Consider the following 23,882-nt stretch of genomic DNA (forward strand, 5'->3'; position numbering starts at 1 on the left):
CACTCAAATGAGGTACAACCACGATAAAGCACTCTTAGTTGAGATTCAGAATACTTAGCTGTACTCACAGGTAACTAACTATTCATAAAGTTTTTTAAAATTCTTTTCTGCAATGATTTTACAAACAAAACAAGCTTGCCACAGCAAGTTAAACAATTCTGGAGGAGAAAGGCTAAAAATATGCAGTTAGAGGATACATTTTCCATATACATGAGAAATCAAAGCATATACATATATAATGAAAGCTGTAGAGTGCTGAAAATTAGTCTCTGTTTTGGCTCTTACTTTCCTATGGATATTTAATTACCCCTTCATCATTTTCACTGCCTTGCTCCCTATACCAGGAGTATGGTACCATGAAAGGAAAATTAGGAGGAAGAAAAATGTGACTTAACCATTCTACCCATTTTGTTTGCATCTGAGCTCCCGACATACAGAAGCTCAGAGCTGCAACTTGATTTTCAATTATTTATACTTTGTTGCCTTTTTAATTTCATCTTTTCCATTCAATTAGAATGATCTCTCCTTCATATGCATATTCAATTTTCAGACAAAACCAGACAGTTGCCAAGGCAGTATGTAAGACACATAAGCATTCATGCCACTGTCATTTCTTTTAATTACTGAAGCCATACCCAAATTACTGGCTTATGCTTACACTTTATTTTGACTAAATTTTAAGTTTTGCAACTTAACTCCTTAAAAATACTTTCTTCATTCTGAGCACGATATCCTCACATTTCTTCCAAGTTGAAGAACAACCATGATGAGAAGAAAAGTTAGAAGAGGTTTTTTCATTTACCTTAAAGCCAAGATGGGATCAGCTTTGTAGAGACACTGTCACGAAGGCATATTTTCAATCTGGCCTCTACGCTGATTCTCTGCAAAAGAGGAATATATCCCACTTTATAATACCACTCATTGAAACAGAAAACTGATTATTTGCAATGATACAAATTGTAAATAGAAATAGAAGATGCATTTTCCTGACACAGCAGCAAAATAGAACATATTTTGAAGCATGATGGTACTTAGGAAATATTTTTTCTTACTTAGAGAAACAAAATATCTGCCTAAAATGGTAAAATCAATGTCCTTGTATCCAGCAAGGTCTGTTTCATTAAGCAGTTGACTCCTCAGCAGGGAATTTGTGGTGGCACTTCAGCTATATCACAAAACACTGGACAATAAACAATTGCTTTTGTTATCCATCAGTAAACAGGAAGTATTTTTTATTACAAAAAGAAACAACACTGATCATTTCAAATTTTTTTTGGTATTTCCCAGTACCAACCTCATTATCACCCATATAAATCTCCCTCCTTCTTTAATGAAATTCAGTTGTCAATGTGTTCCTTCCTCAAGCAAAGCAAGGTGGTTCAGTACATATTTAAACAGTCTCTGTGCATTTCACTGAAATTCAGTTGTAATCAAGGCTTATTATAAAGATTCCACAGATTGCTCCACTAATAAGCTTCCACTGCTGCACTCCATAAATTATAAAACAAAGGGGGGAAAAGGACCAATAGCAACCAAGTTTTGTCATAACTTTCTGTAAACACAACCATATCAGTAAAGAAGTAATTAATAAAATAAAAATAAAAAGAGAAATGCACCGTGGCTGTTTAAGGAAAGACTGTGGCACTCAGTGCCATGGTCTGGTTCACTCAGTAGTGCTGGTGGACCTCGAGGTCTTTTCCAACCTCATTGATTCTGTGACTTCTTTTCAATGTCCACAATGCAGAACCCACCCAGCTCCTCCATTACTCCATTGTGGAGACCACAACCAGCATTAATCCAAACAAACAAATAATACACTGAATTAACAGCAGTTCCATCTCCCAGAAACTTGGCTTTAATATAAATTTTACTGATTTTACATTTAAAGCAGGAATAGCAATGTTAGGCTGGCATGCTTAGAGCTTTGTACAGTCAAGCAAAACTAAGAGAAAAATACCAGTCCTAAAGAAAATTCATGTTTTGCCCTTCAAAAACCCAGCCCTCTCTTGACAAAGGCAGTTGAAAACGAACTGCAGCAAAGCAGCAAAAATTTAAACTGAAGGATAGATTTACTGGGCTCCAAAAATCACATTTCCTTGACAATCATAAACACAATGCTATACAATTTTTGTGCAAAACAGCACCTCTAGACTATAGAGACCCTGTAAGTAGATGTTATATTCATGGTCTGACTGGGCAAGACAAAAGGAAGCTGAAAAGAACAACAAAAAAACCCCAGTCTTTTCCCTGGACCAGAAAAAAAAAACTTACTTGCTCACAGGTCTCAGATAAAAGCTTCACGTTACAACATTTTATCTTTTTTACAGTTTTACTGCTCAAAAGATGAACTATGAGATTAAATCCAACTTTCTATTAAGCTCCAGAGACAGTCACATGCCATGCAACTCATAAGACTTCAGAGTTTGGACACAGTAGTAGATATTGAATATATGAGGGAAGCATTTCAAAAAGGCATTAACACTAATAGGGCTTACATATGTGTATCAAGGGAAGAATAGCTGCTAAGTTATGACACTACTCAGTCCTGACCCAGAGGTACAGAAAGAAGCTGTCTGTGTAATTCCACTGAATTCTGAGAGAGTCTCCTAAATTCACTCACTTAGAAGACTGATTTTTTTTTTTTTTAAAGCATTTACTGGGGAGGAAAAGAAGGAAGGGGAAAAAAAGTTAAATCATACACTAATGAAACATGGTTGTGTTTTACCAGTTTAAGAAACAAGTGCAGAGGCAAATTTAGCAGACACAGAATGGGGGTTATTTTGTTTATTTAGTGGAAAACCAGTGGGGGGAAAAAACCCCACAGTGAACAATTCCACAAAACATTGACAGATTATGGTTTTGTCCTGTCTCTCACTTTTAGACATGCAGAACATTTTAAGTTTTTCTGTCACCCTGACTAATAAATGCAGGCTCTCACACCCCTACACCTCCTAGATATACAGCTAAAAAGGAGCAAACCAATTTGTTGACACAGTAGCAACAAGATTCAGGATCAGGGAACTGAAAATATACGGTCATGTTTCAGTTCCAGCAGCCAGAGCCATTTATTTCATTAGTGACCACCTTCCTTGGCAGTAATGACTGTGTTCATCATATACTTAGAAAGTTTTGTCCATGTCACCTATATATAACTGTTATGCAGCTAGCAAAGGTACAGATAATGACTCTGAAGTAATTTCAGCAGGGAAGCCTGAGGAAAAAAATTCTTGTACACAAAACCCAAAGAAATTATTCTCTCCTCAACCCAGTTGACATGTGAGAAGATAAGTATTTCTTGCTAGGAGAGAATATTGCAAATTAGAGCAGAAATCCCATTTCACTTAAAGCTGTAATTCCTGTGCTTCACATGAGGCTCAGAATTCAGTGGGTGGAGAGGGCAGGGAGAGGAGGGAGGGATACAAGGATACAACAGCTCTTGGATTAGACGCTGCCACTTTCGATCCATCACCACATTTTCTCAGATTATGAAAATGAATTTTTCCCAGTAGTACATTTTATGCTTGACAGATTACAGATCGGTTTACACATTCACAATTGGAGCACTCGGATTTTACAAAGGTTCAGGTCTTTTGAGACCAGCATTTGTTATATGGTTTGACATGAGTCAAGAGAAACATTCTATGAGACAATGCCAGAGACAATTTCTGGCAATGAAATGGGTGAAGTCACAAACTCCTTAATGATCTCTGCAGCCAGCCTGAATTTAACACATTCTCTTTGACTTTACAGCTGGCTCAGAAAGGTCATTAGACTATTATATCTACTGTTATGTAGAGCAGCACTATACACATGTAAAGTTTCTATAGCAACACTTTCTTAATTCACTCTTTAAGCAAAACACCAATTAGCTTTTTATTATAGCCAATTAAAAAAATCTGCACACTAATTGACAACCTCTCTACACAGAATTTAAGCTTATGCAGAAGAAAATTGCAGTAAAAAATTTTTATGGTAATAGCTTACTTCCTATTCTGCCCTCTTAAGAGAACAGTAAATTATTCAGTATTGGGGCTGAACATTTATTTTCCAATCTAAACCATTTAGACACAGAAGTAGCCTATCCTGATAGGCCTTAAATCTGTAGAGAGCCTGAAGATTACAGGTTTCAAAAAGGCATCAGAAATGTAATCAGCTGACTTATTTCTGCATTGCAGGGAACTGGGCACTGGCCCCTGCACCTGGACATCATGCAAGAGGCAGCCAGCAAAGTGGGTCTCTTTCAGAGTAGCCAAGCATCTTGAGCCAAGGGAGAAAGATGGCAAAAGAAACAGTACCAAAAGTCATATTTAGAAGGGCAGAAAAGACATTTTCATTTCCTTCTTAGTACTTAAGTGTTGGTTTTCTCAGATGTCTCCTGCACAGCTGGTGATGACAGCTTCTTTGTATGTCGCTTCGAGTAGCAAATATCAAGACATATTAGTCAGAAACCACTCAGTGAACACAATATAAAAGGGAACACAACAGAATGAAGAGTATCAGGAGAAATAATCAACAACAGAAGTTAAATCATCGTTTCTTACAAGATTTTCTGCAGGAAGCTGAATAAAAAACCATTGTTCCCCTTACAGTTCTTCCATGTGAGGTGTTGGGATTCATCTTACTAATAAATAAATAAATACACACAGAATGAGGTGGCAGATGGCTCCTCTGACAAGCTCGGCATGCCCCAATCAAGAATTAATGGTACTTGAGGTATCTGTAGGTCTGCTGATTCCTAAGGACACACTACAGAAACTGCTCCAATTCTCACCATCTTATTTACACCCACTGTCCTACAGTGCAGTATTAACACAGAAACCTGAGGCATCTCCTAAGTTATGTGGGGAAACCAAAAGAGTTTCCCTTGAAAGGCTGACAAACAGAAAGAGGGGTTAGAGTGCTCTTTCAAACCTACCACTGCAGAGGAGAGGTCAAGGTATCCACCCACGTGAAGGAAATCACTGTGTGTAACCTTGGAGTTGCAGCATGCAACAGGTCTGGATACACACCAGGCTCTGCAGTACTCGGGGACACCAGAGAGAAGGGACAAGAGTCAAGCAGCAGAGTTACAGCCTTTTATTCTCAGGTCTTCAGCAAGGTAAACTCCCAAATTCATTTCCTGAATTCCCAGGAAATGGGAGCATTTTCAAGTTCCAAGCCTTCCAAGTGCCCCCTGTCAGACGCAGAGCTCTGCCTTCTGCAGGGACACTGTCTTGGTCCAAGACACAGTGCACAATGCTGAACACAGGACAGGCACCAAATCAAACTCATGTCATTGTTTCCTGTCCCAAGACTGAAGATTTCTCCTCTAGCAAACCCTTGTGACCAGCACCTCACCAAAATATGGTGAGTTCACCCACTCCTGCAGTGAACTCCTCTGCCCTCCAAGGAAGGAGAGCAACCCATGGCCCAAAACAAGACCTGCCAGTCACAGTGATGCAGAAGTGAATACTTGACAGTACCAGAGCAACCAGGTAAGCTTTTTTCTTCTCCTTTTTTTTTTCCCCCCCATTTTTAAACGCTTTCTGCAGGGGCATCTCAAGCCATTTAATATTTCAGCCCGTCAGTCCACCCTGCCAGTTAAATATTACACACACACCGAGGGCATTCAAGGAGAAGGTTTAGGGCAAAGTTCAAAGGCAGCTGGCACTTATTGGATCCCCTTCAGCTGCTTTCCAGGAATGCACATTCCCAGGATCAGAAAGGCTCCAGCTGGTGACAGTCACTTTTCAAATCCATCAGCAGCAGGTATCTCTTTCCTGCTGTCTCCCCTGCTCTGCTCTCTGCCCGGGCAGCCTACTGTGAGAGGCACGTCCATGTGGCCAGGGAGCTGGAGTGTGATGTGAAAACCCTCCAGGGAGTGCAACAACAGAGATCATTGCTGGCACTCTCAGCCCTGCCAAGAAAACACCTTCAGTGGCCTAAAATATGAACCCAAGCCAGCTGTGCAGCCATCCCAGCCTTTGTAAGAGCAGACTGTTCACAAATCAAGAAGATCAGGCAGGTAGAAGCTTCTCCCTCATATTTCCTGTTAATAGGATCAGCGTTCAAAGTGTCTTCATTAAAAGAGCAATTTGTACATCCAGCTGCAGGTAAGGACACAGAGCTACGTTCCACTTTAAGACCCCAGGAAAAACCAATTTTTTCTTGGATTGACTTTTTTTTTACTGTTTTGCAGGAGAGCTGACTGCAATTAAACTGTCTTTGTCTAAGTATAAAAGCTCATTTCTGTTATTTCCAAGAAGTAATGGGCTGGCTTTGTTGCTCTTGTAAATTACTCACCCACTGTTACGATCTACCATAGAACTAAAGCAAATTAAAACAATAGCCAAGGCATCACTGGGAGCAAAGATTTTCAACAGTTTTGAAAGATCCTTTTTGACTCCTTTCATTTACTTTTCTGCTTTTGAGACACATAAAACACAGAAGCATGATTGCAGTAAATTTTGATAACTACCATAGATTTCTCCCACTCTCTCAATGAAGGAAAGTATTTCAGAAAAACCTTACATCCAAATTTATCTTTTCAATTTCTGCACAATCCCATGTTGGCAATAATATGCACCCGTTACACTGGATGATGAAAAGAAGAATTTAAAGGAAACCATAATTTTCCTGCAACATTTTCCAACCTCTGCAAAGAGGACTTTCGCAATCTCAAGTCTGGACATAGAACCTGAAAGCAAAATACTGCACAAAAGACAATTTTCTGTCTTCACAACTTGGTAAAGAAAGAAAAGTATCAACTTTATGACCTGCTGCTCTTCAGTAATCTGAAATGACTACCCTCAAACCTAAGAAAATGCAGTTCTAGTACTATTTTTAATAATATTTCTATATAATACATTATATATGTTTGTTTATAGAAAATGTTATTTATTATATTAATGTTTGAAGTAACTGAAATGTTATCCAAATAATGCTAATCACTGCTCTAACTCTTGGTATTTTATTAAAGATGTAGAGCAAGATCTCTGACTTGCAATCAGATTAAATACTTAATACAGAAAGGATCTCCTTCCCTTATGCTTTCACAGCTTTATTTACTAGAAGACTGAAAGTTAGTGGTAGTGTCAATAATATTTATAAAGCTCTAACCCTAAACTCCCAATTGCCCCATCTGTAAGCTCTGAAATAGGAACTCTGTGTAAACAGAACAAGTGAATATTATGATCACCATCAAGTTCTTGAGCCATGGCATGAAAGAAAAATTATTGTGTCTTTCTAACTTTCACAAGGTCTCATGGAACTCACACTTTTTTAATCAGGCAAAATAAAAAAAATACATTGAATCTTCAGTCCTGCTACTGAAAACAGCCAGCTCATATCTAAAGGATATAATACATTGTTTTCTATTTTATCATTTTAAAATTAATTTTAAAGACCTTAACAGATGCTAGATTGAGCTGGAAAAGAAGGAAGCATGTCCAAAGATCTCACCATCTCACAGTCAGGAAATTCTGGCCAATTAAAACAGAAACAAACACTGAAGAAAATACAATTAAATGGCTTCTATGGAGGAATAACACTATTAAAACAACCCAGTCTATCTCCCTCTTCCTATTTCTTTCACCCAAACCTTCCAGACAGCATCTAGACACAGCAGTTCTCACATCTTATATTAGGGGTGGAGCAGCATATATTTGCATTATATGCACAAGAAGAATCAATAGGTGCAATTGAGATCTCAGGCACAGTTTGATGAGTTCACTGCTCTGAGTAGTGCCAGGGGACAGCTGGAACAAAGGAGAAAAGTCAGTGCTCCCACCAACCCTGGAGCACCTGCAGCACCTCTGGGGTCACCCAAGGGATGGAGAGAGAAGAGCCACGACATGGGGAGAAACTTATGTCGGCCTTCTGCTTTGTCTTTGAGATAAGAACTCCAACAGTTTGCCTTTATACATTCAGATAAAAATAACTGAATATCTACCACTCAAATTAAAGGACACAGATGGCTGCTTTGAACTGAGAGTTACAAAGTGCCCTAAGAACAAGCAGAAAGCTGTACCTTTGTTGGGTGGAAGGAGCTGTTATCCACCTTCCCTGCTCCTAATGGGATTCCCTGGGGATCCTTTTCATCACTTTGAAAAGGTCAGGCTTTGTCTCCAAGTGCCTCTTGTCAATGTTAAAGCCACATTCAGCTCTCAGATACCGAGATAAAAGAAGTATCTGCTGGCTTAGACCACCACAGGCTGAGAAGAAGCCCCACTGCAGTGTTTCAAAGCAGCAACTGCATAACACAGGATGACCAAGGGAAGGAAACATTCTGCAGGAGAACAAAATACCTTGATATACTCAGTGACACATTTCACTTTCAGCCTGGTCCAAAATGCACCAAAGTTTGCAGAACTTCTGTTGATTTTAACGGGTTTGGGAATATGTCCCCTACATCCCCTGAAATTATATCAGGAAAGGAGTATCAGTTTATCAGGTTTAGTGGGCACACACAACACATTTTATCTTCAAGCTTCTCTGCTTTAAGGACAAGGAAGGTTCACATGCTCAGGGAATTCAGACACAAGAAATAAAGCAAATGAGAGGGAATGTAGATTTCTCAGTGGGAGAATAAAACAACAGGTTCATCTTCAAAAGGGTTTGTATTTTCTCCCTTAGCATAAATAAAAAAAATACAGATAATATACATTGTATTTTTATTTGTATTCTCATCAAATTCATCCCAGTTGGAAAAGAAGGTATGTCTCTCTATATAAATAGATTAAATCATAAAAAGTAGCAAAAAGTCAATTTCCAGGCTTTATAACTATTTTCATCTAATAAGTCGTATTTTGCGACTGCTAAGATCTAGACCTCACCAAAACCAGGTTTATATAGCATGATTATAGATAATCATCTGCCAGCGTTTTTATTAAATTCCTTATATCAGCAGACTTCATAAACTGGAAACTATATATATATACATTTTATTTCAACTGAAACATTGTGGAGCTTAAGGTTGTTTGTTGGTGTGGTTTTGTTGGGGTTTTTTTAAGAAAGGAGAAAAAATTAAACCACACATCTCCAGCTTGCCCTAGCACACAGCCAGCAAAATTTCAAAAATTAAAACAATTCTTGGCCCATCATCAGAGGCTGAACTGCTGTGTGAAATGTGCTCATCACTGCTGAGCCCCCGTGCCACCAGAGAGTATGGAGACAGTCTGGGTACATTTCTGTCTAATAAAATGTTTTGTGGTGTGGAGATGCACCAAGCAGTAAGGAATGAGCTCCTCCAGGCACGTTACAGAGCTGGGTGCTAATGAAACCAGACTGCACTCAACACACTCATCCTGAATTATGTGGGGTATTCCTGCCTAGCCCTAAATTGTGCCCCTCATCCACCCTTCAGGAGACACCACACTTAAGTGATGCCATGTTTTCACAGAGGGGGTGGACAGGGAGAAAAGCCTCTTCTTCCCCTCAGAACCAAGGAAGCACTCCTGAGGCACAGCCTCACCAGGGCTGGCCCTCCTCCTCCTCACTGCTCAGGATCAGGAGCACTCAATGCCATGGATTCACCAGGAAAGGAGATGCAAGACCTGATTCTGCCTGGAATTTCATAGCTAGGACATGCCATGGATGTGGCACCTACACCCCAGGTCTGCCCCTGCCCAGCAGCTCTCTGGACTTCTCAGCCTCAGTCCATTGCTTTCTTCTGGCCTTCATCCTCCTTAGGTACTCCTGGTTTTGGGGTATCCACCTGGTCAGCCCCAGCACCAGCAGCCTGCCAGCTGTGCAAGGTTAGAGGGAAAAATAGGAGCTGATTCATTTTGAACAGTTCAGCTACACTGCGTTTTGCTGACTTATTATTGGTCAGCATATTTATTATGCTAGATATAAATAAAACATTAAACATTGTACTCAAAATATCCAAAATAGCCTGCAATTCTCCTACTTCCTGAGCAAATTAAATGAGTTTTCGCCCCAGTAGCTTTTGGTTTTTTTTTTTATTATTATTAAAGAACCAACACAGGGAAAAGTCACTACCATCCCTAAACTACGCCTTTTCTAGGGGAAAAAAAAAAAGGGAGGGTAAAAAAAAGGGAATAGCCGTGAGATGATACAAACAAACTTACACTAGTGCTCTAAGCTGAATTCTCTGCCATTGTTGCTGGTGCATTATTTTGGTAATCCAATTAACTTCTGATGTTGTCAAATGCAAAATCAGAATGGGTTTGCACAATGAGTATTTACACACAGTAGTAACACAACTACAACAATTTTTATTAGCCTGTGCTGTTAAATATTCTCAAAGGCCAAGGGTAAAGACTTATTTTACAGCAGTGATTATGAATTCCTGTGGTCCAGGAGACAAGTATTGCAGATGGTGTCCTACAACAATAAATAATTCTGAAACCTCATTTTCTTGCTTTCTAAGTAAACCCACGGCACTACTTCGATGTATGCTTGCAGTTTGCTGCCAAACTTAGCTATGTCACCAGCAAGTATCAATAAAGATCCTACTGATTTAAGAGTATGCATTGCTAAAAGTCAATGTTCCAATACGTGGGACAGAGGCGACATCAGAATTGGAAAATCCTAATTAGTTAAGCATCTAAAGCAAAAATCCCATCCTAAGCCATTCTACAAAAGGAGATCTTCAAAAGGACAGCAAAGCCTAAACAGGGCAGAACAGATAAACTGGCTAATAATGCAAAAACAACGTTCTCATTCATGCTTGCAGAAACAAAACAAAACAAAATAAACTGTTTCTATTCTGAAATAATTTCTTCAACCAATTGCAGATCTCTCTTGCCTCGTTGAAAGGCCACAAACGATGACTTGCACTCGTTCCAGAGGCCAAGGCTGACTCTGCTGGGTAGGTCAGGAGCAGTCCCAGTGGAAGGGAAAGCTGCTGGGGAGGTGTGGAGGGCAGGGCAGACACAGCCACCAGCACCAGGCTGATTTAGGACTCTCACTGACAGCGTGTCTCCAAAAAGATCAGGGAAGCTCTGATTGCCTATTATGCATTATTAAGACACAGATCAATAGAGAAACCTCCAGGGGCCACTAGCATGCACTGCACGTGTGATTTCACCTTCTGCAGACACAGGAGCCAACTGTGGGAGCTGGTTCCTGCAGCCCCCTGGCCAGGGACTCTGCACTGGGCAGCCTGAGCTGGGACACATCTTCCTCTGGGAAGGTCACACGTGGCTTCTCCCACCTCACCTTCCTCCCTCTTCTTGCTGGTTTTTTTTTTTCCCCCCCTTTTTTTTTTTTCTGTGCCTACTAAAATTCAAGCCATCACATCTTGATTCATGCTCCTCCAGCTACACCCACTGCCTTCAAATTTCAATTTAAGCATTTTGGGGCTGAGGCTGGGCTGGGAGATGGGCTGTTTTCAGGCAGCAACTAAATGCAAAAGGTGCCAGACTCCTGCTGCAGCCTCGAAACATTACTCAAAACACCAAGAATAACCTGTTATTTCGACATGTTTTTCAGCTGAGGGATTGATTTTAAGGATCAGAGAACAGAAACAGCTCATTTTTGAAAGGATAAAAAATAAAATATTAGGAACTCCAGATGCTCAGTAATTTTCTTCACAAGACAGGAATACTGCTAAAATTATCCTCGCTACCAAATTATATCCTTTTTCTTGAAAACATGAAGATAAAGGTAATTTCTGAACAGTAGCATATGTCATAAATACATGTACCAGCACCACTCTGAGTCTCACACCACCTTGCCAAGCAGAGCTGGGCAGATTCGGGTGATTTACAGCAAGCATAGTTAATAACTTACAATAATCATGCTTAGCATCAAGCTCAGAATGAACTGCTGCCAAACTGACAAATGTGGCCATGAAAATTGATAGCTTTGAAATTTGTTTCAAGGTTCATGTACAGAAAACCTCGCCAGCACACACAAAAATTCAGAAGGCTTTTAAGAACAACAGTATTCTGCATATGACTGAATTAGTTAATTACTCAAAAATCACCCACCCAGAAAAAACCTCTCCAGCTCTGGTGATTGCCCATTTATTTCCAGCACAGAAATAACTTTATTCATTGTGGCAAAGAAGGATAGTGGATTCTCTGCACCTTTTGAAGGGTAGAAATAAGTATGGAGAGTAAAGATAAATCACTCTTTTAAAATAGGACCTTAAAACTTTTTCAGTTGCAGCACCAGTACAAGTCCCATCTGATTCACCTTCTGCCCAAAGTTCAGTGATCCTTACTATTAATTCATACATAAAACTGCCACAAAAAGGTGTTTCTTCTCCATCCTCTTGGATTTATTCTTCTAGATACAGAAGAATGCACACCATAAGGAGTTGAGCTCAAAATCTTACCAGAATAAAACTATAAAATAAGAAAGAGATACAGATTCTGAACACTGGTCACTAAAGGAAGAACTGGCAGCAAGACAGAATGGGAAGGAGTGAGATAAAGTAGAAGTTATTTTCACACAGCTTCCATGGCAGCCAGTTGGGTCTATAGGCTGGAAGGCTGAACTATCACTGCATGGCATCTGCCTCCAAACGCCTCCGACTGCCAGATTTTGACCCTCTGGGTTAAAATTCTGAACTTCTCAATCCAGGGGCCGATGTTTCTACAGACTTCTGAAATGTGATTTCATTAATTCACCAACAACAAACTAGAAATCTCAATTTAGAGGAAATGGAGTTCAGAGTGCAGCAACTGGGACAAGCAGGGCTGGGGAGAAGCAGTAGAGGAAACATGGAAAGGCCAAAGAAAAGAGCAGAAATGGACCCAGAGAGCAGCAAGACTCATGGTCAGCAATGCTCCCCAAAAGTCTGACTGCAGAGCCTGAAGTGCTCCAAATCATTGATTTCTCTTGCTCCTCTGGAAGCACAGGGGCATCATCCTAACAAGCTGTTCATCCCTCATCCTGATTGAATACAAACTACTCCTGGTCTTGCTCTTTCCAAGATAACCAGAGGAGGCTTTTTACACATCTCTAGGTCTCAGGCTCACTGCAAGGTGCTGCTCAACTCTGTGGGCATTGGATGGCTGATTGGAGTTACTCAGCCTGCCTAGAAAACCGAACAATTAAAAAAAAATAATAAAAAAAGGAGTAATATAGCAGAGTTGAGCACTGAACAGCCATCAGTTTTAAACACAGATAAATTTATTATTATTATTATTTAATGCACGTATAATTCTGTGCTCTAAATTGATGTAAGTGGGGGTAAAATAGACAATGCACTTGCTTTGTTCTTTATTTATATTATCAGTACTTTCCTGTGATAAAAAGAAACAGAAAATCTCACCCAGCTGCATAAAAGCTTGAAGAGAGCCTACTGAACCAGAAGAAAAACTCTACCATCTTACATTTAACACACACGTATACCACAGAAAGCTGAATCAATATCAAAGACAGATGAAGTGTTTCTGAATGGGATTCTTAAGCATTAGAGGGGAAAGAGAAGTGTGGGTGAGGACATGGAGGAAAAGAGAAATGGGAAGGATGGGAGGAAATAAAAACAGTTTGGAAGTTGAAGTCCACGGCAAGAGGGATGATGACTGCTAAGTACAGCAAACCAGCCCCATGGAAAAAAAAAACTTAAAAGAGATTAATCCTGTGCTTCAGGTAAAACAGACTGCACAAGATGTGCAACAAGATGGGGTAAACCAGCACCACAAGCACATGGTTGTGTCTGAACACAGTGACACAGCATCATCTTAAACTCTGGAGTCATACCTCACACCTTCCTACAATTATCACTGTAAACAGTACAGCTTCTTCTCTGCCTTCTGTAGTTTGAAACTGCTGATGCTGTTTAACCAACTTCTGCCCTTAAATAATATTCCATTTCTCCATAAAATATTTATATTAAGCTTCTAGCACAGGTTCCTGCTCAGGGTCTATTAAGCTCTCATGAAGAGCTGAGTCAACGTGTCACGTGTTGAACCTTTTAAACTCCCTGTTTCTTGCAGGTTACATAAAAACAGAAGAAAACTGGAAGATGGGGCCACACTTTTCAGTTCTCACTGAATGAAGCTGTAACTGATATTAAAGAATAACAAATAAAATAACATGAATGCAACAGAAACTTGTAAAACACTGCTCATCTCCTTAACTAAATTAAGCTCCAGCAAGTGGAAGGTATTACTCCAGCACGCCCTTATCCCATCCTTCTCCTGCTCTCCTACACATTATCCAAGTTCTGTGCCAAATGAGATCACTCCACTGTAGCCCACACCTGCTGCATAATTGATTGTTTTTGATTGTTTTGACATGAAATGTTCATGCACAGGCACACATCACATCACCTCTGCGACCATGGGAATGTGATCTTAGAGCCACCAGCCTGCCAAAACTTCCACAAAACTCAACAGCAGTTGTGCTCATGAGAAACATGCCCAGTGTTTCTGGCTTTAAGTGGATTCCATGAATTTCATGCCCCTCCAAAAACATTCTCTGAAATTCTTCTTTACAGTCTTATTTTCCTTGAAGGGAAGAAACCACGACTTCCGTGACCGAGATCATTTGAACGTAACCTCATGCTTTTGCTGACATTTGGCTATCCTGACCCTCAGGCAAAACACTACAGAAATGTATATGGAAATTACTCAGCCAGTAAAGAATCTGGATAGAAATCCCAGCTGTCATATGAGAAGTCTGTAGAGGATTACGAATATCTCAGACATTTATTAAGTTATACTTCCTTGATATTAAGCTAATCATGAAGACTAAAAAAAAAAAAAAATGGTCTTGCCGATGTTTTAAAGAAGAGGCAACTGAGATGTATTTGATTTTATATTATTTTAATTTATCTGTATATTTGGGATAGTTCTACTGCAATGCTGAGCAAAGAAATGCACCTGGGCAGTCACACCCCCCAGGAGTACCCACAACACAGGACAGTTTGAGTTGTTTTGCCATTTTTTTCCATACCCTTTGTTATTGGACAAAACCAGAGTAACTGGATTTCCCAGACTCAGATTCAATTAAACAGCATCAACGCTATTGCAAAAAAGCACAAATGCAGTTACTAGAATTTGATAAAGGTGCTTCAGCACTAGAATCCTCTCTGTTTTTACTACCTAATGTTCAGAGGCTGGACAAGTATCACATCCTGAATCTCACAGCCATTGTTAATCACACAGCACTTCACTCCACAGCAAGCTGAATGCTACCAGGAAAGTCACATGCTGCTCAAGCACTGAATATAACTCACTGCACTTTAAAATATGTACAGTCACATACTCCATATCCAGAGCTCTGCCACTGTATGGCACACTGTAAACCCTGGAAATGATGGCATGATAAAAAATAATAGATTAAAAATATCATCGTTTGAAAAAGAATTTGTTACAATTTCAAACTGGTGAAGGATTCAATAAAATGGCTTACCACAAGAGAGCATACTTGCATATAGAAACCACTCACCAGTTAGGGAATTCCAGAAGAGGGATTTAATTTTTTTTTTGTTAATTAAAAGATGCAGCTAACCTGCGTATCATCATTGAAACCAAGGACTTTATCAAAGTGAAAAGCCCAATTAGCATCAGTCCTCTTTGGATGTATAGGCTAACATATCCCTCATCAGCTCAATGAAAACCCAAGGGTGCCTCTGCTCTCCAGAACTGCAAAACTAATAAACAATTTCATTTAATTTGAAACAGACTACACTGAAATCCAGTTTACCTCAGAGTAACAGTGGATTGCATGCTTTTCTCCAGGGCACGTGTGGAAAAGTATTAAAAACCTAATGCATTAAAAAGTATGTTGAAAAGACTTGCATTTGCAAACAGAGGAGAATGGCACATTTATCAAATTTGAACACAGCAAGCTCAAAATCTCTTCTAAAATGCATTGAGACATGTTCCTATAACAGCCTATAAAGTATATAAATATTTCTCAGCTGTATTAATACAGTATCCAGAAAGCAATTTTTGTTGTTAATATTATTTTTAAGAAGTTATAATGAAGTGCCAATCTGCTATCCAGTATTTCATTCTGGTTGTTTTCATCACCACCAAAAGGACTGTCCAGTGTGAAAAAAACTACAAATTGGGAAGAGATTTCACCATTTTACAGGAGAGCCTTTCATCACTGGAAAGAAAATGCCTTTCCAATTACAGTGCTGCTTCTATGGCTGTGCTTCAATAACAGAGCTGCTACCCCACAAAGGTGCTTAGTGGCACACGTTAGCTCAACCAGATAAGCTTTTGGTGTATCCTTAATTGTTGCACAATCCAAATGCACAACACATCGTTTTTCCTTCAAGAAGAGGGGGGAAAATGGCAAAAAAGCCCATCCTAGAGATGGGATTATCTCACAGTTTGGCAGGAAAGCCCCCAAATGTTATAGTAGGCAAGAATTGACAGAAATATGTTTTGGGTGCACTCTGCAAGTTTTATTAAAAAGGATTTACAATAAAATAGGTGGTGACAATAATGGTTTTCTCTACAGGTTAGACCTAATTCCTGTAACTTTTAAAATGGTACTGAGAACTACCATTTTGCTGATGCTGCCCAATAGAAACAGTAACTATCCAAAATGTGGTTCTAAATACAATTCTTTCTAGATTCTCTTAAATCCTAGTACCTGAGTTAATGCTTTCAACAGGATCAGGAAAATCAGCCAGGTCACTGGGGCCAAGATCAACTGGGCTACTCCATAGAGAACTGAAAGATTTGTATTTTCCTATTCTTCATTTCAAACAAAAGAAACCACACAGGGCACAGAACACCCATGCCAAAACAAACTACAAGACACACACACAAGAGCAAGGGAGGGAGAACCATCAGAGAATCACCGAATGTTCTGGGCTGGAAGGGACCTTGAAGCCCACCTCATTCCACCCCTGCCATGGGCAAGGACACCTTCCTCTATCCCAGGTTGCTCCAAGCCCTGTCCAGCCTGGCCCTGGACACTTCCAGGGATGGGGCAGCCTCAGCTTCTCTGGGCAACCTGTGCCAGAGCCTCCCCAGCCTCACACAGAAAAATTTCTTAATATCCAATTTAAATCTACTCTGTTACGGTTTGATGCTATTCCCGCTTATCCATCACTCCATGCCCTTCTCCAGCTCTCTTGGAGCCCCTGAGGCACTGGAAGGAGCTCTAATGCCCAGAGCCTTCTCTTCTCCAGGCTCAACAACCCCAGCTCTCTCAGCCTGTCTCACAAAGAGATGCTCCAGGCACTGCAAATCCTTCCCTTGTACGAACCAAATTGGATCTGCCAATCGCAAGAGAATAAATCTCATTCCAGGTGACTCCCAAAGCATTTATGTCAATGTTTCCTCACAGGTTTTGGGTCTCATTAAAACATAAAACCTCAGCCACCACCAAACACAAAAAATAGTTTCACTGAACAGTTCTGACCAGCTCTAATTAAGATATATAAACTCTTACAGTTGCATGCCATCTTGGTGTTTGTATGAATAACTTAAGTATTTAATAGATACCTTCACTTTTAATTACCATAAATGTCAAGAGCTTCCTGCAGTATAAGAGCTCCCCAAATGTTTCAATGATTTTTGAGCTTTATCTGAAGTGGTTAACTTTAGGATTTTGTAATGAAACCAATCCTACAACATCTTAAAAATTAACAACCTTCAGGCCTACACATTTTTACCCTAAAACATAACCAAGGACCTTCACTGAATAATAGTGCCTCTTCTTGCACTTGACATTTATTAGTCATGATTTTAAAGTGAGGAGTGTCTAATTACAAATAAAGGATCCCTGACTTTGATAACTCTTAAGGAACTGCTAGGCATGAAATAAAATACGATACTGGAGCCTCTCCTTCAACTTTGCCATGTACATTTCTTTCATTTGATAATTCCAATGAAATAGGCTGATTGTCAAAGCTTAATTTTAGACTTAACGAAGCAGTAAAGGTTGGGGTGATGAAAAAGAAGCTGAAACAATAACAGTAAAAACATAGTCATGGACTATGACGATCCAAGAAAAATTTTCTGGCCAATTTGATTTGATTGTGTTAAACAATGACAAAGTACAGAAGCAATTAGAAATCACATCCAATATTAGCAAGTGACTAAATGCTGGTTAATGGCATTTTATGCTTCCTGAAGACTGGCAAATTCTACTCCATGTGTTTTAAAGAAGAATTCAATTTTGTCATCAGGATGGTACTTTTCCCTTCCATTTAATTGTGCCAAATCATTTCCTGAATTTTATCTTGTCACTGGCTTTACTATTACAAAACACCATTATTTTTATGAAAAAGTTGTTCACATATTGACAGTGACATAAGAAATTAATATGAAAGCTCAATGAAAGAAGAGTGGCATATGATTTTGGAAAAAACGTATTCACTTATTTTGTAGACATATAATTTTTCAAACATATTAATGGAACTGCTAAGGTCTGAAGATATCCACTCCCCAAAATGAAGGCCCAAAGAACCACAAAGCAAAACTGCTCTGCGTGTTCTGAAGAGCTTAAAGCCCAGTTGTTGTAGCATTTTAAAATACACCAACAAAAAAGGGCTTTGAATTCCCAAAAACTCACATTACACACACACAAGAAAGTGCTTTATGTCAGTGTTGAGACTGACAGTTACTCACAATGGCTCAGCTGAACACTGTGGCAGGGAGTCCTTCTTGACATGAAATTAAATACCTCAGCCTTAACATTTCATAAGCATCTTTGTATTCACCAGGGGTGTATTATGCCATGGCCACGGAACACACCAGAAAATGTGGAGGCAGAACAATACTTAATATAAATGCTCACAGCCAACTTCCTCAGTGCCTCAAGATAATAAAAATACACATCTGACTGCTAACACCACAAGCAAATCCAAATTACTATCATGCCTTAAATCAGTACCCCCGATCTTCACGTGGCTGTGAAAATAAAGAGATGGGAGAGATTCCAGAAGGCACAAACGAGAGTCAGCAGCTTAAAGCACTTTCTACACTTTAACCTTCTCCTTCAGGTGCTGCAATACTCATGAAGAATCTCTCCTATCTTCAGGAGAAAACCCCTCAGGTTTTCAGACAATTAATTATGAGGAAAAATTAATTCACAGGAGATCCTGCAACAGTTCTTCCACTTGGGCATTACAGAACACAAACAGTGAGCATCTGTCTGTACCACCTCCTGTGATTAAAAGTCAAACCTTATAGATTTTTGTGAGTACCAAGAAAGTCATGTGTCAAGCTGTCTAACAGAAGCCCAGGTTCAGTCAGGATTCCCACGGTCAAGCTTTCATAACAAGTGCCCATACAAGGCAAATCTTGTTTTACTGACAATCACATGGCATGTGGGAATGTCTAAAGGTTGGGTCATTCCCTTTTTCACTCTCTTTCGAATATTAAATTCAGACAAAATTATCTGGCAAGAGATACAAAAAGCTCATATTTATTGCTCAGTTCTAGTTTTGAAGATGAAATTCCTTAACGATCTAAAAAAACAAATTAAATTGTCTTTTCACACAAGTACTACCATCACACGTAAAGTAATCCAGGCAAGTTCACTCACCACACAGCAAGGAAAATAGGAACATAAAAATCAGGACTACAGCTGGACTGCTCTTCAATTGAAGCTTTGTGCAGTGCATGATCCTTCAAACCCTGACACAGATGCAGCAATTACAGTTCAAGTTTAACATAGCTCCTTTTACTCTGCTCTCACCTTTAAGCAAATTCCTATTTCAGCAAGGGAGAGGTTCATCTTTTATCCCTCCCTTCCCCACAATGCTCAGAGATAAGAGGATTTATCAGAGGGTAGGAGAGGCATTACATTTAATGTTGGCTTAGAGCAAGCTCTCCACCCTTCTCTATTCTCACCTTAGTCTTGCTCTATATTGTACATTCATGCACAGAAGGGCTGCATTACTCCAGTCCTGTGACCCATTACTTTAGATAAGAATGGAATAAACTAAAGATGGGAGAGGGTTTTCCTGGCACAGACCCATTTCAATATTCAGAGTAAAATCTTAAAAGGATGAAGGAGTAACAGGCATGTGTTCCATCTAAAAAATGGCTGACCACAATGGTAACACTGCAGCAAAGCTGCTTTTCCATGTCTCTGCTCAGATGATCATGATAAATATCTGCATTTTTAAAAAGGCAGGGTTAGTTGCTTGTAAATATGTACAGGTGCTGGACAATGCAAGATCACAGCACACCTTTTATAAAGATGGGTTGGTTGCTGCACATGCTTAACTCACCTGTGCTCCTGTAACAAGGAACAGAATCAATTTTCTGGCAAAAATCTAATTCTGAAATTGACTTTCTCTGAATATTGCAGAGTATCATCTTTTCTAAGCCTCCTCCTCTTCAGCCTTCCCCCCAATGCTGACAGAATTTGGATGAAGGGTTCTGGAAATCTTTTTCCAAATGTTTACCTGAGCTGGTATGGGATTTTTTTCCCCTTTTTGTAACATACAGAACAGTGAACATGCTTTTAGTAAGCTCCTTTAAATGCTAGTAGTAGAGCTGTTTATTTTCCATTTTATTCCAGCAATATTTGCTCAATTTAACCAACTGAGTTATAGTACTGTGCTGTAAAAGGAACAAGACTGGAATCATCAGGCACCATACTTGTTAAACCAGAGTCAAAAATCCTTGTCCCACTTGAAGAGCATTTTCAGCATTTTCCATCCCAAAAATACCAACTTTTACTTGTATCTAGTGAGACAGATTGCCTAGAGAGCAGCAGAAAGAGCAGCACAGTCACATCAAGCAGCAACATCTGCACCGTGGCACCTTCTCACCTTTCAGTACCACCAGCTTAAAACTGGAGAAGAACCAGAGGGGAAGCAAAGGTCCCACATCCCAAAAATAAGAGATGGTTTTGTGTCTCTGTATTTCAGAATAATCAAGTGGGAGTAACTGTTGGATGTGGATGGCAAAGAGACACAAGCACCTGCATCTGGAGCACAGACAGGTAATGGAGAAATTGCTGCAGTTATCTGAGAGAATTTGTAGGCAAGTGTTTTCATCCAGAGGTAGCTTTGCATCTCTGACACTTGCTCAGAGAATTTGCCAGTGATAAGCAAAGGGAAATTAGCCAAGAACTGATTTAGCCTTGACTTTTAACAGGATATCCCATCCAACCCATTTCTCTGTAAAAGGCTTGTCAATTATTTTTGACCAGGTCAGCCTTATTCTGTAAATCAGATTATTTAACTACTGTCTTGTTCTTGTTTCTGACTTCAAATATCACTTCAGCTTCCCTGCATTGCCACTGCTTTGCATAAACACTAGGCAAGTTTTAAATATTACATATTATATGACCACATCCCCTCAATGCCATTCTGAATCTTTAATTACTAACAAATATAAATAATCTATTGAAAATAATATTGTATGTCTAGCAAATTAAATATTTAACAGTTATTTAAATTCAATACTTTCAAGTCCTGCAAATACTGAAATTAGTCAAGTAAAAAAATGGTTTTAAACTCAAGCACTGGAAACGCACATTTTGTGCACTTCATTTCATTTTATAGTTTCTAAGAACTATTACAATTTTTAACAAACTTGTATCTGGGATTTGAAGCCAAACATTGATGCTCAAAAGGCACAAATCATTAACTAAGAGACACCCAAAGTGGTAATAAAAACTATTCCCCAGTGGTATATTGCAAATGGGCTGTAAAAATTACATTTTATTAATCCAGCTGCAATTAAACAATAACAGCTGTACAACTTGTATTGCAATGCCCCACTTTTAGGGAGATGACAAATACTGTTCATTATTCATTATATATTGCTGATTGGCAAACATTTTTCTTAGTCCAGCAGTGATGTCTCTTGGGTATGACTGCTTCTCTTTATGATTGCAAACTGAGTTCTCCTGGTATCTTGGGGTTTGCTAGGAGCCTGTCTTTCCTCTAAGATGTTCCACATTTCAAAGAGAATGATAAATTTCTGCTGAAGCCAACAAAACTAAGCAGCACATACATATAGACAAGTATCTGGCTAACAAGTTTTTTAAGTGTTACTGACAGCTACTTACTCTTCTACAATTAATAATCACTATCATGGCATCTGTCTTTTTCTTGGGACAACATTCAAATGTTTGCCAGGTAGGAAATGAGAAGCAAAAACAAATACTAGCTAAAATCTAGCTAAGAAATGTACACAACCACCCATTAATTTTTACAATGAAAAATAGCAGCTAACAAAATTATCCTTCACTGGAATGAATATTACGTGCAGTAGATAAAATATGGGCATCATCCTGCTGCCAGGTTTTTTGCCGTGTTCTAAATATTGCTCTAGACATTAGGGCAGCTAGAAAAACATTACAGTAAGATAAAACCAGGATAATTTCTGGAAATATACACAAAGCAGTAGGTCAAATGAGTATGGAATGTAACAATCAAATCTTGGCATTCTGCTGTGTACATCTTAACTACTCAGCTGCATCAGGATCCTGATGGCTCCAGATCCACCAAATCTGCTTTAAAATTCTCCATTTAAATTTAATTTTATGGAAATGTTGCCTGCAGCCCACAACATTTTTAATTAACATTTACTCAATTTCTGACAGTCTTTTTCACCATACAGTAAAGACAGGCCTGGCCTCTACCTGATCATACTGAGCTCTTCAGCCTTGTTTTCATCTCTGACTAGACAATAACTGTTAGGTGGTTAACCTTACGTAAAGTCAGTCATCTGAAGAGCACAAAACCAACAAAAAACACCTTTCATTTCACATCCTGACACTACCACAGTGAAATAGCTGGGTATGTCTGACAACAAGAGTACTATCCACCATGAAGGAAATTAGCTCTACCCCAGCCAAAACCAGCACAGATGTAAAGCCTCGTTTATCTTTGTGTGTACTTTAGGAAATTATTGACACATACACAAGTCATCAGGACTGCTGCTCATCCCTCAGTGAGGCCAACACAGCCAACAGGGGATCTTCCACTTCTGGGTACCAGGGATCCCTTCTGGCCAGCCCTTATCAAGGCTGGGTGCAGGGAAACAATGGAAAATCCCTTTCTCATGACTTACTGCCCTTCCCCTAGGAACCCTTTTTCTCCCATCCCTTCCTCCAAAGGGAAAAACCCCATGGTCTTTGTGAAGAAATAGGCAAAGGTTTGGAAAGTAAATGGATGCCTACCAACTCAAAGGCTGCAGGATAGACTAGGTATTTTCTGCTTGAAGTTTATAGTCTGACAGCAATAAAAGACGGCTTTACCAGACTAGCAGCAAAACGACGACACTCTGGAATTTAAGCAAGGTTTCTTTACAAGCAAATTTTTCCCCATTCTTTTACATCTTCCTAGATTAGGCAAACAAAGGCAGGCTTGTAATTTCTTCCCTGCTATTCACTTCATTTTTCTTTGCTTTCACTACACAGAATATCTCAAATGCATCAACAACATCAACTTCCTGACTTACCTACATCATCTCATATTCAGTGGGTGACAGAACATGAAAATCTATTTTTAAAAAACACATGGAAAGCTAGTAATGGCAAGCTTTCTTCTCCTTGTTACAGGCTTATTGTCAGAGTAGGAATTACCATTCCATCTGGAACAAAAATGCTGCTATAATAGTATTGTTTACTTATAAAATATTAGTAATCCTTATTTCTTGTCATATCACATTTTCTAGGTAAAACTTTCAGAGTGACAGTTCATAATCACTACTGCAGAGAATGACTTCAGAGTGTTCCTTCTACCACAGCAGAAATAATCCTTGACTTGTAGACACATGAACTGGGTTATGAATATACTTTCATCCCCAAAAATCCAAATCTCACACTTAATCTGAAGATCTGTAAAAGTCTTGATGTAGACCCAAGCCACGACCTTTTCTCCTAATGAAACATCTCTCCCTCTCCTTGCTGAAATTCTGCTAAATCCATCAGAAAGGTCTACAGAGATGTGACAGTCTCTACTAAGCTTGCAGCTGTCTTCAAATCTCATGCACACTGTGGCATTTTCAAGATCTGAAATGCACATTTTGAAGGTTTCCTGT

General features: G+C 39.3%; 1 protein-coding gene across 4 annotated transcripts in view; it reads right to left on the reverse strand.

The window, feature by feature from the left end:
- Nucleotides 1-23,882, reverse strand: part of NAALADL2 (N-acetylated alpha-linked acidic dipeptidase like 2) — a 417,141-nt gene that overhangs the window by 327,658 nt on the left and 65,601 nt on the right. For all 4 annotated transcript variants that reach the window (XM_063408209.1, XM_063408206.1, XM_063408207.1 and 1 more), the window contains exon 3: nt 803-881. The gene's annotated coding sequence lies outside the window, so the exon portion shown is untranslated. The remainder of the gene's footprint in view (nt 1-802; nt 882-23,882) is intronic.

This window comes from Prinia subflava, chromosome 11 (assembly GCF_021018805.1).
Source record: "Prinia subflava isolate CZ2003 ecotype Zambia chromosome 11, Cam_Psub_1.2, whole genome shotgun sequence".
Taxonomy (NCBI): domain Eukaryota; kingdom Metazoa; phylum Chordata; class Aves; order Passeriformes; family Cisticolidae; genus Prinia; species Prinia subflava.